Genomic DNA, 21,371 nt, shown 5'->3' with positions numbered 1-21,371 from the left:
TTTATCCATCACCCCTCTGAAACACCAGTGCTTTACAAGCTGGAGCACCATTCTCCTCAGGGCTGAGGTCCTCGGGGTCCTCAGCAGTTCGTTCCTCTCCATAGCGTTGCTGTTCTGCCCTGTGTGCCATTTCAAGCAGTTGCCATATCTGTACCCAGTGTGTGGTGCGTGCAGAGCGCGTGCCCACACTAGCATGTCGGCTGCCCCCGCCACCCCTTGCCATCCAGCCTCTGCTGGCAGCACCACTGAGAGCCCCCACCACCCTGTACATACCCGCCACTCATTTTACGGGAGCCTGGCAGGGAGGTAGGGACATGCCGAATGGTGGGGTGCAGCCGCGGCTTCTGCTGTGGTTGGGGGCAGAGCATCCTGTGCAGAGTCGCTCTGTGGTAGGTGCCTCCCTGGAATTCGGGTGCCCAGCAGCAGTCCAGGGCAGGTGCCGCCCCGCGACCCCCCCGTGCTTCTCTGCCTTTTGCTTCATGCTTTTTCATGGTGCTAAAAGTAGACAAGCCAAGGTCTGGGCTGTGTGCTGTCCCCCCCCCCAGCCTGCTCACACCTGCCTCTGAACCTTACTCTCCTCTCTCTATCGTGCTGGGAAGAGCCCCATGTAGGTTCTTTATTGAGGAAAATATTTCCTGCTCTCTCTCTCTCTCCTCTCTCACCTGCCAGCTCATTCAGTGCTGGACTGCTGCATCCCTTGCACCCTTCTAGTATTAAGTCCATGTCTTGGACAAATGTTGTCCCTCTTCTGCACATTCAGCAGATGGGAGAAGGGCAGATCCTGACAGTCAGAAGACTGCAAAACACCACCTCCTGTCTTGATTTTGAGTTTATCCTCAGCATTAATAGGAAAAAACTTTTATCTGCATGGAGTTTAACTATAACCAGTCCTTGATGATGGCAAAGGTAATTGGAAGCTTTGGAGGAAGAATGGAAAGCTCTCCATCCCACAGTGTGTAGGGATGACACATGGACTTGGCCTTGCAGTAGCCTGCAATATGCTGAAAAAGACAGATTGGGTGGTCTGCTCCCAGGAGTAGCAACTCAGTGGGTGGGGAGATGCTGTAGATCATAATTTTGGATGACTTCAGTGCAGCACAGAAGACTAAACTTCACACTGCTGTTCCCTGTCAAAAAACATTTACTGCTTAGCTGAACCACAGCCGAGCCTCCTCATCACTGCTCCATGAAGTTACACGTGGCACCATGGGCTGCAGGTTATCCTGCTGTTGGGGTACACAGCAGTGTACCAGCTGAGGTACAAGCAGCTGACGAATCCCAGCACATCTCCCAGCCAGGCAACGACTGCGTTGATGGGCTTTACTGGAGGGTGTTCAGAAATGTACAACCACAGTGCTTGGAAAACTTTGAAAAACAAAGAAGGTGTCTGGCTCTGCCAGCAAAAACATCTCCTAAAAGGAGAAGATAAATTACTTTTTCTGTGTGGTAGGCTCACTTTCCAGAAAGACAAATGCCACCAATAGTGTTGGGAGGGATAACAGAGGCAGCTCGTATAAGGAGGTGATTTCTTTCAGCATGAAATTATGCGTCTGTTCTGCCTGCCACAGTCTTTGTGGCATCGGCCCTCCCTCCCTCTGCTCAGCTTCTTTCTCTCAGTGTGAGGCTGTGAGCTGCTGTGCAAAAAGTACATATTTTTAACATGGAATAGCTGCTTCTGCAGGAGTACACATCAAAGCCATCAAAGCACTCCTTGCAAGCTCTGAACCTACCTGACTGGCCTTCTCTCCTGAGGCTGGAGCATGAGACTATTGATTAGAAAGGGCCTTGCGGAAGTCCCAGGCAAGCTGGGAAAACTTTCCCATCCCTCCACAGATTTCTCTAAAACTGAATTTGAAAAGGAGTCTTCCCAGAAGGTTTGTTCATACTCTTGTAAGCATGAACCAGAATAACAATATAATTTGTTCTGTGTCATTTTCCTCATTAATTCTCATTAGGTACATGTAGTAGCTGCATTGTTTAATCCCTGTGAAGAGCTATAGACTTTTCTGTTTGGGCTCAGAGCTGATAAAGTCCAGTATATCAGATGCTTCTTATCAACAAAAAGCTTATATGTCATTCACTAAAAAAGTCCTTTTATTAACGATTGAATGAACAGATAAAAATTGTAATAATTTGAAACTCGGTAACATTGGAATCACAGACTGCTGTCTGGCAGCCTGCTCCAGTACTATGACCACTCTCACAGAAAAGCAGTTTTTTCTTGTATTTAAATAGAATTTCTTGCATTTTGGCTTGTGCCCATTGCCTCTTGTTCTGTCACTGAGAACCACTGAAAAGAGCCTGGCTCCATCTCCCTTAAACCCTCCCATCAGGTATTTGTACATAATGGTGAGATCCTCTCTGAGCCTTCTCTTCTCCAGGCTGAACAGTTCAAGCTCTCTCAGCTTCCCCCTCTTTAAGAAATGCTCCAGTCCCTTAATCACCGGACCCTCTCCATTAAGTCCATGTCTGTCTTGTACTAGGGAGCCCAGAAGTGGACACAACACTCCAGGTGTGGCCTCACCAGTGCTGAGTAGAGGGGAAGGATCACCTCCCTCGACCTGCTGACAATACTTTAATGTAGTCCAGGATACTATTGGTCTTCTTTGCCAAAGTTCCCCAAATATTTTTTTGCCCTTCCTGAAGAAGGAGGAACATTTGCTTTCTTCCAGTCTTCAGGAATCTCTCCTGACTGCCATGACCTCTCAAAGATTATAGAGAGTGGGCTCTCAGTAACATTGGCCAGCCTCTCAGCACTTGTGGGTGTGTCCCATGAGGTCCCATGGGCCTGCATATATCCAATTTGTTTAAATGTTCCCCAACCTGACCACTTCCACTGAGCGTAAGTCTTTGTTGTGGTACATTTTCCCCCTAGTCTCAGGGTAGTCTATAGCATCCTATAGCAAGGATGCAATTTTCTGTTAGTTCTCTGCAGTGTTCAGCATACTGGGTTTTTTCCCCATTCAGTTCTACAGTATTCTCCAGGAAAAAATGACCTCAACAACAATGTTTCCATGTAATTATAACCTCTACTGATCTACCTTCCTTCCCTCCCTTTTCCTCCCACTCACCTCCAGCACCTTAGTTCTAAATCCTCATCCTTCCTCAGTGCTTTCGGGAGGAGACGGTCTTTGCAGCTTCTCCATGGACTCACATTTCCTGCTCTGAGGTGCACAAGGGTTGCACGCTTAAACCCCTGTGGTGTATACTTGAAAATCTGCTTAATTTTGCAGAGAAGGAGAGCTCTGGTGAAGTTTTTCCAATAACCTCATCCCAGCCTCAGCACTGACATCATCAAATGCTCAGCAAGGGGTACCATTGCTGCATCTTTGCAGTGAAAAGGTGAAATGATTCAGTTTAAACATACAAATTTAACTTGCTACCCAGGGTGTGCTTTAGAATACTGCAGAATTTTCATGATGTTAAAAAGCCCTAATGGCAGGCGAGAGCAGCTTTTAGCTGTACAGCCATCAGAGGTGCCACAGGCTGCTGAGCTACTCCCTCGTGCTGCTCCCTGCTGGGGCTAGGGACCCTTGCCCCAGCTGCCCCACACTTGGGATGGCACAGGAGCCCACCTGCCCCACCACAGCAAGCCCAGCATGAGTTGGTTGTGCTCCTGACAAGCCTTGGGCAGCCTCAGGGAAGAGTTCCCAGCAGTTGCTGTCAAGCATGCCAGTCCTCACGCCTCTGTGGGGCAGGCATACTCTGAAATGACAGGTTTTTTCCAAAGTGCTCATCTGCCTTTTATGTTTGCCTCCTCAAGCAGAAGAATACTCTCTGCATTAATATACTACTGCAGCTTTTTCAGAAATATCAGCCTGGCCTTTGCCTGTCTGTTTGCAGAACCCCTCAGCCAGCTGGTGGAAAGGATTAGCCCCTGTCATGGTTTAACCCCAGCCATCAACTAAGCCCCACACAGCCACTCGCTCACTTTTCCCCAGTGGGATGGGAGAGAGTATCAGAAGGGTAAAAGTGAAAATACTCGTGGGCTGAGATAAAGATAGTTTAATAGGTAAAACAAAAGTCATGCACAAGCGAAGCAAAACAAGGCGTTCATTCACTACTTCCCATCAGTAGGCAGGTGTTCAGCCATCTCCAGGAAAGCAGGGCTCCATCACAGACAAAGGAAGACAAATGCCATCACTCCTAATGTCCTCCACTTCCTTCTTCTTCCCCCAGTTTTATATGGTGAGCACAATGTCATATTGTATGGGATACCCCTTTGGTCAGCTGGAGGTCGGTTTGGTCAGCTGTCCCGGCTGTGTCCCCTCCCAGCTCCTTGTGCACCCCCAATCTCCTCGCTGGTGGGGTGGGGTGAGAGGCAGAAAAGGCCTTGGCTCTGTAAGCACTGCTCAGCAGTAACTACAACATCCCTGTGTTATCAACACTGTTTCCAGCACAAATCCAAAACATACTATCTACTATGAAGAAAATTAACTCTATCCCAGCCAAAACCAGCACAGCCACCCTCCCTGTTTCTCTCTGCATGTGCCCAAGTCACACCAGCAACCCCAGTCTGCTCCCCATCTTTCTGTCTGGTCTGGGTGCCAAAAGCTGCTGCTGTGCCCCATGCTGACACTTTTTTCCTTCTCAGCTCTTTCAGTGAGACCGGTTGCAGTTTCAGCCATGGTGTGACAGTTGGATTTTGGACACTGCTATCTGGAAAGATTTTCTATCCAAGAAAACATTACCCACTGCTCCAGGACAAAAAAAGGAGAAAAAACTGAGAAACTTATACCTCTACCCTGGGAGACCCATTTACAGTGAGCATGGAGAGCCAGGCTTCATCTACAGCTTGTTCCTACACACCCAGACCATGTTTTCAAGGCCAGATCAGGTTGAATTTGTCATAAACCAGATGTCTAAAGCTGAGTACACAGTCAACACAATGGGCACACTAATCCCTTAAAGAGGCAGAAGTGCTGGTCTCTGATTTCAAGCCAATGCCCCTCCCAGTTTGAGATGATTCTTAAAAGATTTCAATTAAATGTCATGTTCTGGAGTGTATAGTTTTAACTTGGAGAGAGAGAAGATCCTACCTACAGGCTTGACTAGAAAATGGGATGCATCCCATAAGGTTGCTTTTTTTCTGCATGTAACAGAAAATGAATTATATGGTATCATTCTCTATTAATCTGCATATGACCGAAGAGTGATTTCTACAGAACCCAGTGGGTTAATCCCACTGCCAAGGCTTGCCCTGCTATGCAGACCGTGCAGCGAGGCACCAGAAACTGGTGTGGAGGACACCGCTGGGGCAGAAACCAAACTGACTATGCAAGCATCTGCTCCTGGAAGAGCTGTAGGCAGGAAAGCCCCCCATGGTGAGCCAGGTTGCTCTGCAGCGCTGCTTCCAGAGGAACAGGATGTATCCACACACAGCTTCTGCTTTGCCTCTGATGTGACAGAGGAGAAGCACTGCAGTAATTGCTTGTGCTCTGAGGTTGATCATGTCTGACTTTCTGCAACCACACTCAATGGATAGAGACGATTAGTGTAAATTCCGGTGCTCTGTGGCTCTCCCCAGTGCTAGGACACTGATGAGCAGTGACAGTTGCACCACTGCTGTCCTCTTCCAGGGTGGATATTTGAGATGTAAGGGCAGAGACGTGGCAGTATGTGCCACTTCTTTCAGCCTGGTTCTGGGAGGCTTTTGGCCCCAGATATCCGCACTGCCGTATAAGAGAAATAAGAATTTCATTCAAAGGTACCTGGAAAAGCAGAATATTTGTGTGGATCCTTAGACACATATATCAGTATTTTTATCCGTATTTCTCCGAGGACATGTGACAGATTGCTTGTTTGCTTTGGGGAGGTGGAGGAAAGGTCAGAGTGGACACCTTACCTGGCTTTTTTTGCTCTGTGATGCTCTCTCTCTTCAGACCCATGTAACCCTCCAAATGCCACCAGAACCAAATTTCCCCATGGTAACTCATATTATCCCAGCTCTGCCCTCCCAGATCTCCTGTCCATTCAATTCCTTCACTTACCTAATGATACAGGACAAATCATGATCACACCCATAATCACACACCATTCTTCTGGACCCCAGTGGGAAATAATCACAAACCATTCAGAAATGCAATAAAAACATAGAAGCCTGTGAACAGTTGCAAAATCCAAGAGTCTGCACGTGTTTGGACAGCTTGTGAAGGATGCTATGGGCATGCCGGTGTGCCTGCGCGTGCGCCTGCTGCCAGAGGGCTGGCTGGACACCAGGCATGTGCTGCTGCAAGGTGAACGAAGGCGTCCAAGAGGTGCCGTCAGCACTGTGGTATTTGGGTTGAGGTAACCCTCTGCAGGTGATGTCAATTCTGGCAACAGAAAGGCAGCTTCCCAACATCTTTGGGTTTTGTTTACAAAGCCTTAGTCTCAGTCAGCGGCAGCCACGCTGACATGGCCAGTGGGAAGGTGGTTGTATTCCAGGCTTCAAAAAAAAAAAAGCCATTTTCCTGTCTTCAAAGACACTGAGCTGTATAGGCACTTTGTTTGCAGGAGATGCTCTCTCTCTTTAGGGGGAGAGAGCCTTTAGTGAAATAGCTTCTCATCTAGTGTCAATGCCATATGGGACACAGAGCAGCAAAAGAATAGTGGGAAACCAAAGTGAAGGACAGCAGATTTTGCTTTGAAACTTCAGTAGCTTGTTACAGAGAGAAAACAGTTTTAATATAAGGTCCAACGCATCCAGATTTGGCAGTGGAAACTGCCCAGTGGAGTTTTAGCTGGTTTACATATTTAAGAACAGATGTGAAACTGAAGTTCTGTTATTGCTGCGCATTTCTCAGCTGTTCTTTGCCATGAGATGTTTCATATGTTTTATACCCCAATGCACTTACCCTCCCATTGCTATAGTCTTGAAACATTTAAATTAAAACTTCATTTTGTAGAAATGGAAAAAGAAAATGTATTATTTGTCTCCCATCACCCTCTAATCACTCTATCTGCCTCTCTCACACACAGTTATTATCCCAAAGGCTGTTCTGGGCTCTCTTGGTCTTTGTCATGCATGAGGTGGAAGCTTGGCTCTGAATTTTTTTCTGCCAACAGAGACTGCAGTCATTCCTACTGCCCACTTCAGCTGTGCCAATGCAACTGCTTTCTTGGGCTGTAGCATAAACTGTGTCTGTGAAATGATTTAGATTAAGAAATAACAAGCAAAAGGGGGAAAGCTGCATCTGTTTAATATGTGTTCAAGCAGAGAAAATAGTTTACTTTTCTTACCCATTTTACAGAAGTGAAGTAACTGTCTGCTGGCAAGCGAGGCGAGACGCTGGGCTAGCTGTGGCCAGCAGCTGTGCAGCCCCTGGGCACAGGGGCTCCATGCTGGAGGCTGCTGGGACCCCCAAGCAGGTCTTGGGATCGGGGCTTGTTGTGTTGACGTGGTAGGTTGCCCCTTTGCTCCAAATCTGTAATGAGCTGATGTCCTAGGACACACGGGGATTCACATGCCAGCTGATGAGGGATGGGTTTGGAGGTCACCAGCACCAGGAAGCTCACCAGCAACAGTGTTGTGAAATGTGTCACCACCAGTATGGCAAAATACAGAATAAAGCCATGAAAATAAATACCCCAAAGGGGCAGGGGCATCATGGTGTCTCACGGTTTCTTCTTGCTCCTTCCAACATGCTCCATTTACAACCTTGGACCCTGTGCTATATCCTCCACTCAGCTTCTTTCTCATGTGTCACCAAGGGATACTGTGCCTGGCCATGCCGTCAGCCACTGTCACAGCAGTGCCTTTATGTTGCTTCTTTCTTTCCCCTGCTCTAAGCTTCTCTGCAAACATTACCAGCTATACGGTCCCAGATATACGGTCATGAAAAAAACAAAAGAATTAGAATTTCCAGCATCCAGGAAGTTGGCATATTTCTAGTTACAGCAAAAAAAGTGGCTGTAACCTGATTTGTACAGATGACTTGTATCAGAAATAGCGTGGCCAGCAGGGACAGGGAAGTGATCTTACCCCTGTACTCGGCACTGGTGTGGCCGCACCTCGATTCCTGTGTTCAGCTTTGGGCCCCTCACTACAAAAAGGACATTGAACTACTCGAGCGTGTCCAGAGAAGGGCAACGAAGCTGCTGAAGGGTCTGGAGCACATGTCGTACGAGGAGCGGCTGAGGGAACTGGGGTTGTTCAGTCTGGAGAAGAGGAGGCTGAGGGGAGACCTCATCGCCCTCTACAACTACCTGAAAGGAGGTTGCAGAGAGCTGGGGATGAGCCTCTTTAACCAAGTAATAAGCAATAGCACAAGAGGTAATGGCCTCAAGTTGCGCCAGGGAAGGTTTAGACTAGGTATTAGGAAACATTTCTTTACAGAACGGGTTATTAGGTGTTGGAATGGGCTGCCCAGGGAGGTGGTGGAGTCCCCATCCCTGGAGGTGTTTAAGAGTAGGGTCGACATAGTGCTGAGGGATATGGTGTAGTTGGGAACTGTTAATGTTGGGTTGATGGTTGGACTGGATGATCTTCAAGGTCTTTTCCAACCTAGATGATTCTGTGATTCTGTGACTTCCTTTAGTCAGTCTAAAAAATGTGACTACTTGAAAGCTGATTTATATTTCTAACTGAAGTCCAGAATCTTAATCTCCCTTACTGCTTCCCCTGTCTGAACTATGCTTGGCTGTATGCAGAGCGAGGAATTATGGTCAGAGGTGAAAGTCAGAAGAAGGATCAATTGTTCCTATTGCAAAAGCAAACAACAGTGCTTAATTGTTTCTGTATTTTTTTAATCAAGCGGATATTTCAGACTGCCCCAAAGAGCCAGCAGTGTGTGGGAGCAGCACAGGCTGAAACCAAATCAATCCACGTCCTCCTCCTCTCTTCAGGTGCTTGTTTTTCTTGTCATCGTTCCAGGGTGAGGACAAGCTCCTCCAGGGCTCCGGGCCTCTGTGCAGGAGAGGACTGCAAGAAACTTGTTTCTTAGGGCATCAGAATGGTGTTATCCAGTCCCAAACTGGGACAGGTCTGGACAAATGTCAGGAAATCCTTCTGGGTCACCCTGAGTGCAGCAGGGCAATGCAACTGCATGATCAGTCTAGGAAGCCTAGCCCTGCCTTCATGGCTGTCAGCAACATTGAGGGACCATGCACAGAGCTTGGACCCCCTCACAGCCCTTGGAGGCCACAGGAGGAAAACAAGCTCATGCAAAAACAAGCCCTTTGGTGAACACAGGAGCTACTGATGCCTCGTTTCCAATGGGTTTGTGTTTCGTGCTTGCCCTGGGAAAGTGTGGTCTCCTATGCTATACTTTCCAAAGCAGGTGAGCTTCACCCAAAGCAAAAAAAAGAGGGTTTCCCAAGAGCCTTGCTCTGTTTTCAGTGTCAGCCATGCTCCATATGCCTTGGTCCTGATGCCAGGCTCCACATGGGTGTCTGGATGGAGGCAAATCACACAGCTTTGCACCACACACCAGTGCCCAGTGCTCTTGCTGTCTGGAGCAGCTGAGCACAATGGAGAGTATCACCCATTTTGGAACAAGCCCTCATCAGAAATAAAGCCACAGACTGGGCTCCTGGCTGCCTTCATGTTTACATATCTTCCTGTCACTCCCAGGCTGCCCAGGAATTTCCCCTCCAGTGGGATTTTTAACTGCTCCCTTTTTGCTCTCCTGGAAATGTGCTCTTTATTTTAGTCCTAGCATGTCTCCTTCAGGAACATGTCTTCAAGTAACTGAGGGCCAAACTGGGCTCTGCTTCAATCTCATTTCTAGCAGACTGGCTGCATTCAGCAGGAACAAACCCTTGTAGCCTAGACCAGCCCTCTCCTTCAGCCCCTCTTAAAGATGCTGAAAGGTGCAGTTCCCCACAAAGACAAGAACCTTTGATGCTCTGGGACTGAACTGGAACCTTTGATGCTCTGGGACTGAACTAGGCTGTCATGGTTATGAATGATATTCCTGTACTTGAAATAGCCTTGTGGGTGGTGAGATGGAGAAGGACTGGATGAGTTTCCAGAGGTTGGCTGACTTGTATGTTCTACAGATTATTTTTTCCCCCCCTTCATACTTTTTCCCAAGGTTTCATGTGTTTTAGTACACAAATATAACCAGGATGCTGTGGGATTAACCAGAGTCAGAAAGACTTTCATGATTGTTGGTGATTGGGGTTGTTATATTTCTTCTACATTTCCCGGTCACTGGAAGGCTGCAGTGTTCCTGTACGGGACGTAATGGGTATTGTATAAACCTAGGCTGCTACACTACAGGTTATCTGTGAGCAGAGCAGAGATGAATAAAAGAGTTTAGCTTGGGCAAGAGGCACACCCTCTATTTTGGCAAGAAGCAGTTCAAATTCTTACTCTGATTTACGCTAGTTTATAGAAAAGGCTGTACTGAGCTCTTGAAGCATGTGGTAGTATTTAACTGTATAAAACTTGGAATCAGCTTCAAGTACAGTATGTGGGGAGATCAAAGCTAATAAACTATACATTTTATATAAGGAATATCTGTGATGAAGAAACAAATTCATCTCAACGATAACCAACAAGGAGAACCTCGTTCGAAAACAAAGGCTGGCGTGTTGACGTTCCTCTGTTTGCTTATTTTGCATGGCGATTGTTTATTAGAGCTACCATTTTAATATAAACTCTGCAAAGGCTTGTGTACTTTGCATGAAGGCGCTCAAGCTCTCGAGGCTGAGGCCCAGGCATGTGGCAGCAGATGGAGCTAAACTTTCTGGACTCATGACACTGAGAGCAGCAGCTCTGCCTCTGCTGCCAGGGAAGGGATGGGGCCTGTACCTTTCTTCTCAAGCAGAAACATGGTAAATACTTTCCTCCTGGTGTCATCAGACTGATATAACTGCTTCTGGCCATGTTTTTCCAAAAGGGGAAGAGGGAGAACAAAACCTTTGCTTGACTGTTTTTTGGTACAGCTAATGACCAGTTGCCTAGTCCCAGCTCAACAAGTGACCTGCAATGCCTGTCCTAGGGAGGCTGAGGAAGCCCATGGCCCTCCTGCACCCCTCAGCACTGCTGCTGACCTTCCAGCCATCACCACGGATGGTCCTTCACTGGAGAGGATGGCAGCTGTGTCCTCTGCTATCCTCTTCTGAGACCTCCCCTCTCCCCCTCCCCACTCACTCTCCCTCACCTTGTGCAGTTCAGCTTGTATGTCCTGGTTATTTATGTGAAGCTGACTCTCCAGGGCTGCCCCACATGGCTATTTTAGTCATTTCCTCCAGCAAGTTCCTGCGATTGTTGGGCTGGCATTGTGTGAGTCACCCACCACGTTTCCTCCCATGCTCCCTCCCAGCTGGGAAAAGCCGCCTCCTGCTAATTTTCTTTTGTTAACCAAAGCATTCTGAAGTAATCCCACCTCTAGCAGCACAAAGGCTTTGCTAGGCTATGGCAGCCCTGTGCTTTGCAGGTGCCTGCACTGTTGACTGGAGCAGAGGATGGAGCTGCCTGGCCAAGCAGCACAGGCAGGAGAAACCAGCTGGGCTGACCTGTCCCTTTGTTTTCTGCCTGCAGCTCCATACAGTGGCTCAGTGTCTGGGGCTCTCAGCCGGGAGTAAAGCCAAATTTCAACCAGAGAGGGACCCAGCCCTGTGGCTTCACTCCTGCTCTTTGAGTGCAGTCCCAAGCCTGCCAGGGACAAGTGCCCATCTGCAGTGACCTTCCTAGGTGTCTCCTGCCCAGAGAACACCTGCATGTTGCAGCCAGCATCTGCTGGTCCCAGCATGGGCAGTGGTGTGTTTCTAAACCAGCTGAGGCTGTCTGCTTTAGTCGACACAAGACGCAACAAACGACACAGCTCAAAGCCACAGGTCTCTGTGAGCAGAGCCTTTTTGTTAACAGGGATGTTCATGTGATGGAGAGCGGGGCTGGCAGGACCCGCCCCGGCACGCTGCATGTGTGCAGGGTGGTGAGAGGCTGCACTGTGCATCTGGGCACCACATGGCCCTGGGAAACTACTCCACACACCTGAGCAGGCACACTGGCTTGGCTCCCCTGCAAATGAGCTGCTAGCGTGTGAGCACTGAAAATATCCAAAATATACACAGGGCAGGTATCAAAATATATGTGATGGGCAAGTGTTAAAAATCTGAAAGAAACAGCCCAGCATGTTTCTTTTCATCTGTTCATTTTACTTTGGGCTTTTTGATGTTGTCATCCAAAATAAAAAAGCATTTTTATCCCCCTAAGCACCAGACTGGTATGGGATTAACATTTCTGCCCCCATAAGAGTAGAAAACATTGACAAGCTTGAGTCTAGCAATCCCTTCCTTTTATCTGATGGAGACATAATGTTTTTCACCTTTGTGCTGTGCTGGACAGACTAATCCTCAGGGATGCTCCTTGCACACCAGCCTTGCCTTCATTCAAAGAAATCTAGTATTATGCTTGTAGGAAGGTTACCTCTGGCCACTGATCCCCACTGGAGGTGCCCGAGGGCACCCTCCACCCCTGTATTGCTACCTTGCACGGAGTGTGAGTGAGATGCAGCAACATGGAGTCCTCTGGAGTATGCCCATTTGTGCCTGATGGGTGGGTGCTGAGCAGGCAGCTCCACAGCAGCCAGGCAGGCGAAGGCATGGACCATGAGCATGCTTTTCTTATGGCCACCCAGGTGGATGCTTTTCTGAAGCTGCCCCTGAAAGACTAGGGACCATGCGTGGGCTTTATACCGTTCCTCCCTTACACGGTAGGAGATCTGGCATTTGTCCCCCATTACCAGCTGAGGACTTTGACTTGTCTGATGTTATTTCTACTGCTTGTTAGGTTTGCTCTTCAGTAACCAGTGACATGTTTCCCACTGAGAAGGTATTAAAATCATCACCCAGCTGCAGGGGATAATTATCATTTCTGCTGGAGAGACCCTGATGTTTCTTATTAGCACCAGCGGTATGTGTGGAAACCTGTACTTTGGAGGGAGCAGATGGTGAAATGGTCCCCTGAGAGTGCTGGGAGAGGAGGAAGACTGGATTGCCACCAGCAGAAGCATCTGCCAGCTTTGTGCCTGGGTAACATCATTCCGGGCACCGCCAGTCTGAGGCTTTTCTAGCACATGGAGACATGGCAGAAGGCGGGAAGAAAAGGAAAGGAGTTTAGAAGGAAAGCTCAAAAAAAGGGGCCTATGAACAAAATCCTATGACTTCTCTTCATGGCTTCACTCCAGAGATGCTGATCTGGTAATGATGCAGGAGGAAGGTCCAAGCCAGTGTTGTCTGGAGGGATGCCGTGAGCTGTGAGGATTGGTCTTGGCCTGTCCTTCAGCATCTCACAGAACGCGGCCATGAAGAAAAACTTGTCTAGGTCTGAGGGAGGGTGCATGGTCCAATCTTAGTGGGTTAGTGGGTGCACTTTTCAGTGTACATGCAAGGGGCCAAATTTCCTTTCCTAGCCACTGTGTCCTTACCCCATGAGGAACAAAAGGCCACCCTGTGCATATGAAAAGGCAGACGGCACATCCAAATTACTTCATTCATGTCTGGAGACATTAATTCTCCCTCCACCAGACAGCTGCAAGAAAGCTGTTGGCTCTGAGCCTGATGCAACAGCACATCAACACAAGGGTAATACATCCCAATCTTTCCTTCCCTTGTCATTTCTCAGAGCATCTAGGATCTTATTTCCTAAAAAAACAAAACACAATCTGAAAATCACCTGAAGGTCATCAAAATCGGGAGATCAGGAGGGCTGAAAGTGCCTCCTCACAGCTGTTTGGGGTTGTGCTACACCTGGGGGCTATCCTGCTTTTGAATTTGTTTCTCTAACAAATAGAATAGGCTGCTGTGGGGCCCCAGAAACATCCTTCTGAATTTTGGTGCCACACAGGGCCAGCTGATCCTTGATGAACTTCCTTCTGCTGCCTTTCAGTAGGGCCACAGGGCTGTCACAATAACAAGAGCATTGAGAAGTCTGCTTCCTTCTGAATTTAGTAGGCTTGGAAATCCTGAAAACCCTGGGGTTTGAGGTGAAGTAGCTGGTGAGCTGGAAAATGTTCAGTTTACTCCCAGTCCTGCTTCCTCCGACACTTGAAACCGCAGGAGACAGTGAAGGATTCATTCCCTTTGTATCCCCTATGCCCACAACCTTTTATCCTTGTCTTCCTCCGGGCTACAGAGAACAGGATCCCCAAAGGTTTTTTTCCAAATATGAGCTTTTCCAGTGGAGCCAACAGTTACCATGAGTGAAAGACTGAAAGATACAAGAATTTGAGAAGTCATATCCCAGGCCTGCCTCACACAGTTTTGTGCTGATCTGCATCTACTACCTAGATCAGTAGAGTAGGTATCTTAACTACTTGGGTAGTTACATTAACTGTAAGACTGAGGCATCTCACAATGCTGAAAGTGGTTCTCACATGAGCTCCCTTCTGCATATAAGAGTGGAAAAAACATAAGGGTGACTTGCCGACGTCAAACGAATGTTTGCAACAAAATGGGGTCTCCTGAGTTCCTGATTGCCACCAAAGATGCCCCAAGAACTCAGCAGGACTACACATGTTAGCACTGGGATGCTCAGGGGTGACTTAGACCCCTTACAACCCCTGTGCATTTTGAAATGTGTATGCCTGCTCTGCTTTAAATCCAGCCCTTTAAAGCTTTAAGATTTTCTGTCACTGGCACAGGGATGCTCCAACTGACCTAATTTTACTGATTTTTCTCATCTATAACCTCCACGGTTCATTGACTACAGGGATCTCTGGGTTTCTCATTAGCAGTTAGAAAGCATTTGTATGCTCTTCTTCACTCAGCACAGAACATAGAGCAAAATCTTCCAGAAGGTTATCCTTCTGCACAGGTCAGGGCTGCAGTCCATGGAGAAGCAAGCTCTTGCCTCAAACTCACCCCTTTTCCCTAAGAAAGATGCAGCCAAGAAAACTGGAATCAGACATACGGCATTCACATAGAAAATTCTCCCTGTGTTGACATCTTGTTTTTTATGTAAGCTGCTCAAACTCAGAATTTCTTTAGACAGGTTGATTCGGTAAGCACATAGCCCTGAGATATTATTTCATCTCTCGTTGCACTTTTGGGTGGTGGATTTGCCTCTCACAGTTTGGCAGTGAAGCTCTTACTGATGCATGTGATAGCACAGGGACTCTGGGGTGTTCTTCTGTCACCCCACCCTCACTATCGATTGTGGCAATGCTTTCCAGGCTCCTTCACACCAGCTCGGGTGAGGCTGTGCTGCTGCAGAGGGAGCAGGCAGGGTTTCCTTCAGCCACCATGCAGAGTCCTTCTCCTGAGCCATCACAAACAAGCCATCACAGTCCTTCCAGGCTTACACAGGGAGAAGGAGGAGCAGTACGCGGATCCTGCTATCTCTCTGCAAGGGAGTGAACGCCCTAGCATTAGTGAGATAAGAAACAGAGCTGAGATTACTATGAAACTCCCTCTCCCAGCAGCTAGCAGACAGTGGTGCTTGTGTCTCATCTCTGGGATAACGCTATTCCCAGCACGCCTACATCTGCACTCTTCTTTCCAGACTGGGGCTGAACCCAGTTACTTCTTGTTAGTTGATTTCTCAGTTTCCTTGCTGTCCCTTTTGATGTCCCATGTCCACCCATAGGCAGGGGACCCTCACCCACGGGGTGCCAGTGTTGTACCAGGCCCATCATGGAGCCCACGAGGGGATGGCGAACAGCAACACCTCACATATGCTGAAGATATCCTGCAGGATATTTTCCATTCTTCATACACCATGGTGCTTCCTTTTAGTTGTTTCCTCCTAAGCACTGACCTGCTGTTTCTTAAGGGGAAAAAGAAATTAAAAAGGGCAACTATTAATTAAGCCTAGGATTTCACAAATACCTTCTCAGAGGCTTTTGGTGAAGATCAAGTGTGGTATAACATTAAATATCTAGTGTGTCCTCTCAAAAGGGATTTGGTCTTTACATATGAAAAAGGGATGGGACTTAAAGATTGAACAGATCTTTTTAATATCTAGCTTCAGTGACTCAAAATAACAATGTGACTGAAGAATTTGCATGTGGGAGATTAGGCACAGTGATTAGCCATCAGGGAGAGAGCACAGGTCTGGGGAAGCTGTGCCACATTGAGGGTGCCACTTGGGGAGACATGGAGATACCTGGGAGGAGGTGACACAAGGCTGGAGAAACACAGACAGCCAAAAGGAGAGGGGCAGGAAAAAAGTGACTGTATACATGAAGAAAGGTTGTGAAGCATTCACATGTGGTAGACTGATACTTTCCCAGTTGGCCATCAAGTGAACAACCCAACCTATTAAGCTACTTCAGCATCTCTCTGTATACAATGAAGCCCAGGAGTCTTCCCAAAGGACTCTGAGGAGTCCCCCCTGCTAGACACTCGATCTAAAAGACCACTCCTGCCCCAGGTAGCGTATTCAAACAGAAGACTTTATGCCATAGGTGCATATATTTAAACACACACTTGCACGCAAGTTAAAAAAGAGAATTTCTGAAATATGTTTCTCAAGCAGACCAAAAAATATTTCAAAAGGCAGAATAAAAGGACGATCACAAAAAAAAATCTTTCATACCCAGTTTGTTAAAATTAAGGGTTAAAAAGAGGGATGTCCCTGCTGCCACAAACCTTTTCTTTCTCTTTTTCTCTTTTTCTTCTTTTAAGCAAGAAAAGGATGAGATGAAGATGGGTCACATTAGAGCTGGAAGGTTTTTTCTTTAAACCTCTCTAGGAGGGCTTAACTAATGTGATGTGGCAGTGGCACAAGGTACAATGCAGAGCCCTCCCTTGGCAGAGACCAGTCAAACTCGGTCAGAGCTGTGGGAAGGCTGCACTTGGCTGCTGCCTTGGCTCAAGCACGTTTTTCACTTCAGTCTTTCCTAAACAATGCACCTATAGTGTTTGGCCTGGAAAAAGTGCTTGTCTGACTTTCTGTGAAGTTGATTTCAGCCTTTTTCCCAGTCCAGCTCTGTGCCATTCTTGTGTCTGAATGAGCAGCAACTACCTACATGGGAAAAAGGTGGTGGTGGTGGTTCAGTCAAGAAAATAAGCATTCCCCAGCCTTTCCACAACATCCCAGTTTCAATTGTGTCCTGTTTTGTTCTGTGGAGCAAAACCCGGAATGATTTCAGTCATTTCCCTTTCAAAATAATTGCTTTCCTGACGCAGCCTTGGACAGTCCAAGCAAAGAAATATTTTTCTTTCTAGCAGCCCTGGTGAAGGAGTGGCAGATACTGCAAATGGAGCTGTGGTGAGCTCAGCATTACTAATGCCTATCAGATCTAGTTCTCATCATTGTAGTGCAACAACTTGCAAACCTAAAAAAAAAGTCCTAAAGCTGGTAAAACCTGTCCTCGGTTTGCCATTTAGATTTGCCCAATACAGAATCAGAAGAGACTGTTGTAAACATTTCTCTGACTTCCCAGGAAGCTCAGGCCAGAGCTTCACTGAATTAATTTGCCTTTGAACTGGAGTATTTCTGTTTAAAAATGCATTATAGGAAAAATTCTGGGTTTTGAAAATCTACCCTAGCCCATGCTAAACCGTTCTTGTGTTTGGTTAATGTAATTCCTAAAGCACCTTCCTTTTGATCTAGAACCCCCATGCTCTGACATCCAGCTCCAGATTTTGCTGCACTTTGTGTTCCAGATCGATGAGCTCCCTGATCACATTTATACTCTCTTTAGCATTACTTACAGTGGGGTTTGCCTTGCCTTCCTTTGGATAGCTGCAGTGGGGACATCTCCAGCAGAGCAAGTCACCACAGGCTCTTTATACTCAGTTGAGGGAAACAGGTACTTTGTCACCTGTTTTAGACCTCGCCTTCAGTAGAAGGAGAATTTACCCCTAAAGTGCTTATTTATCTGCATTGACCTCAAAAGGACTCTAAAGAATAAACTTAAATATATCTGTGCTTAGTCAGATGAGACCCACCCAAGCAAGTGGTGATCCCAGCCCTCTGAACTCATCTCTGACAAACTCCAAAACCATACCGAGAGCCTCACTGTTTTACAATGCAGAGTTATCACTCCTTCCAGTTACGTCCATCATCCTTCCTCAAGCCTTTACCATTTCCCAAACCCTTCCTGCAGCTGTTGCTACTATGATTCACAAGATGCCACCACATCCCACTACACAGCAGCCCAAACTAGGGAGTAAGTTCCCTATCCATGACAAGGGTGAGGCATCATCATCATCATTCTTTCAGGGTTTATTTTTACTGCCCTGCCTGTGCCCGTGGAGAGCTCCAGGGTCCATTTAGCAGCTCCATGTTTGCAATGAGGCTGCCACCTAAATAAGCACAATCTGCTTCCAGGGCATGGCACGTCTCCTCTTCCCTTCCCTCCTCTTCCCTCTGCTACGCTACCCAAAACACCTTGTCCAAAACATCGTAATGGACCAAAGACATGAAATAGAAAGGTAGACGTTGTTGAGTCAAGGCCGGAACAGTTTCCTCAGCTCTCAGAGAGAATAGTCACTAAAGGAAAAGCTTCTCGTTTTGGCAGGGTGAGCCCTGAGCAGAGATTAACCGGTGTGAAAGATGGTTGCTGCAGGAAAACGCCGTCTTCCTGCTGGCAAAGCGGGTGCACATCTGGCTTTCTCCGTGCCCCACAGCAGAGGCAGGCGGCTCTGCAGCTGCAGCGACACCAGCGCCAGCTTTGGCCACGCTGCTCCTGCCCCTGGGGACAGGCACATGAGCCGCTGGGCAGTGGTGGTGCATCCCTCCCTCCCTGCTTCCCCCGGACTGCCATTTCCCCTCTCCGCTCTATTCCAGGTTTCCTTTTGGAGAAGCTTTTTCCTGGACGCCCTTTGCCTGCACCATTTATGTATACTTTCAGCTTATCTGAAAATGCCTGTTCCCTCCGAGGCCTTTCTCCAGGACACTGCAGATCAGACAGACTGACTGAAGCCAAAACAAGAGGATCCCATTTTCCTTCCTCTCATCAGCTCTTGGGACATTTTGCTGCTTCTGCTAATTCAAAACAATCCTTGCTTGCTGTGGGGCTGTGTCTGGGTCTCTGCTCAGCCCCCAGAGTGCCTGTCATTCCCCTGACAGCCAAGGAGAGGATGAGAAGTTTTCCTTTTCTTTCCCAAGTAGGAGTACCTGCCTACACCTTAGCCCAGCCTGCATGCAAACATACAGTGCCTAAATGAGGGACTAGAATTGCCACCACTGCAATGCAGCCGAGCAACAGTGCAGAGCAGGAGGGAGCACAACAAAAACAATAAATGCTCCATAAGTGGATGGTTTGCATATCTGAAAAGATCACCTGGAGAGATTGCTGACACCCCAGCACTCTGGGCAGCTTCAGGTGCTTTAGAGCAAACAGCGCAGATCCAGCTGAGCAATAGCTGCCTTCCCAGCCTGGAAAGTGAGGCCTGTCCCTTCCAGCCCTGTACCCTCAGCCCTGTCCCCTCCAGCCCTAACCTCCACCACAGCCATTATCCTTGATTTTCAGAAAACCCATCCCTGATGTCTATTAGGTTTTCCCATTTAAATACATAAAATGTGATGTATGGCCACAGGCTGTCAGTTGGGCTCATTTTAGCTACCTGAAGCTGGAGACCTAGTGAGAGATGGGGAACAAACAGTCAGGAACCAAAGTGTCCCCTTCACCTGCACGATGGGGTGACGATGAGTTGGCATTGCCAGCTTCTGCCCTATTAACTGCTGGGTTTAGAATCCACTCCTAGGGAAAGGGGGCTTGGCTGAGCCTGACCCACATCCAGCTTATGCTCTGCAGCCCAGCAGAAAACAGGCTGAGGGCACCTGCTGTACCAGGGACCTTGTCTGGGCTGGCCCACCCAGTCTCCAGACCCATAACACTGCCGTGAGGACATGGCATGCATAGCCCTGCTGTCTTCCTGCCCATGCCCACGTGGACAGGGAGAAACTTTGATCTGTTTGCAAACTCGTATTGCTTCAAAGAGAGCAGTGGATTATACGAATATAAGAGAATATTACTGTCACAGAACTGCTGATTTTTTTTTTCTTCCTGGTCTGGTTTTGACAGAAATCCCTATGCTTCTGTTGAACTTTTTCCCCATTAGTTTTACTACCATTTCATCCCATACTGACTTTCCCTCAGATGTGTCTTAGCTTTTGCTTTTACACAGTTCATCAATACCAGAGACTTCCTTTAAGATGAAAATAAAACCTTCATTGTCTGAAATTATTTGTTGTTATTTTTTTCTGTATATTCTTCATCACTGATCCATGGGAAGGTTCGTTGTTTTGTTTTAAAGACATGTCTATTGGGGTAAAGCTAAAAGGAAATCGAACAACCTACCAGAAAAAACTCCTGAAGGCAAGGAAGGGTTCCCAACCAGTGATACTCCTTCCCTTGCTAAGGAAGGCTCCACCAGTGCAACAGCTGTTGAACACAAGTCTGAGGAAATGCATTCCCCCAGTCATCTTCTCATAATACAGATCTGGTACTTTTGAGCCTTTAGTCTGTCAATCATTTCCTTGAGTGTGTAATTATCATGGATCCTGAAATATAAAGCAATCCTTAAGAAGGATAATATCTGCTAAGTAAATTGCATTGTTATGTACAAGTCTATTATGCATGTCTTCCTCAAAGGTAAACCTTAAGGCTTGATGTATGTTTGTGTAAAGACATAATACATCCTCGAATAACTGGGGAGAATATTGATAGTGAAGCTGTTGCTACAAGATGACCCATTTAAAAACATCCATCATCTTTGCTCTGATACATGGAGCAGAGCATGAACATGCTCATCGTAGGCACCAAGATACCGAGACAAGGGAGGTGGTTTTGGTGAGGGTTGTAAAGAGTGGCACAGACAGAAAAGGGTGGGTCGGGTGAATGAAGAGCAAACCTCAAATATCAGTATGGGTAATGTTCCTCTGCAAGAATTGTCTCTGCCTGTCTCTAAGGCAGAGTTCACAGAGGTGAAGGAAACGCTCTTTCATTTTTCCATTGAACTGCATATATTGAAGGACCATTCAAATCCATCCCAAATGTCAATGGCATTTTCTTTTCAGATAACCCAAGCTAATATAATGCAGCAGCCTTAGGCTGAATCCAAACCGAGAGCAGAGTCAGGTCAGTTATATTACTTCAGTTTGTGATTGTCCTTGTAAGTCCTTCATAAAAAAAGACGACTGTATCTAAGGTAGCTTGTAGGTGACAATGCATGCTGATTTGTGAGAAAGGATTTTCATGGCCTGCTGAATGGATTATCTAGTAATCCCATCAGCAGGGAGAGTGGGAGAGCACATCATTACTCTGTCCCTGCAATCAGTGGGTTGGGTAGAGCTGTTCATTAGGCCCTTCATTAGGACTTGCAGCTGTTCCCTGCACACCAGCCTTTATCTTCTTCTGCCCAGAGTAACCAAGAGTGGCACATCCCCAAGAGACCCCATGTCCAATGTGACCAGTGTGGGGTGGTGGTTGCCTGCTCACAGGCAGTGGGTCCATGAGCCCTGTGGCCAGATTGACAGGGAGAGCAGG

This window comes from Strix aluco, chromosome 1 (genome assembly GCF_031877795.1).
Source record: "Strix aluco isolate bStrAlu1 chromosome 1, bStrAlu1.hap1, whole genome shotgun sequence".
Taxonomy (NCBI): Eukaryota; Metazoa; Chordata; class Aves; order Strigiformes; family Strigidae; genus Strix; species Strix aluco.
This window is presented reverse-complemented; position numbering follows the sequence as displayed.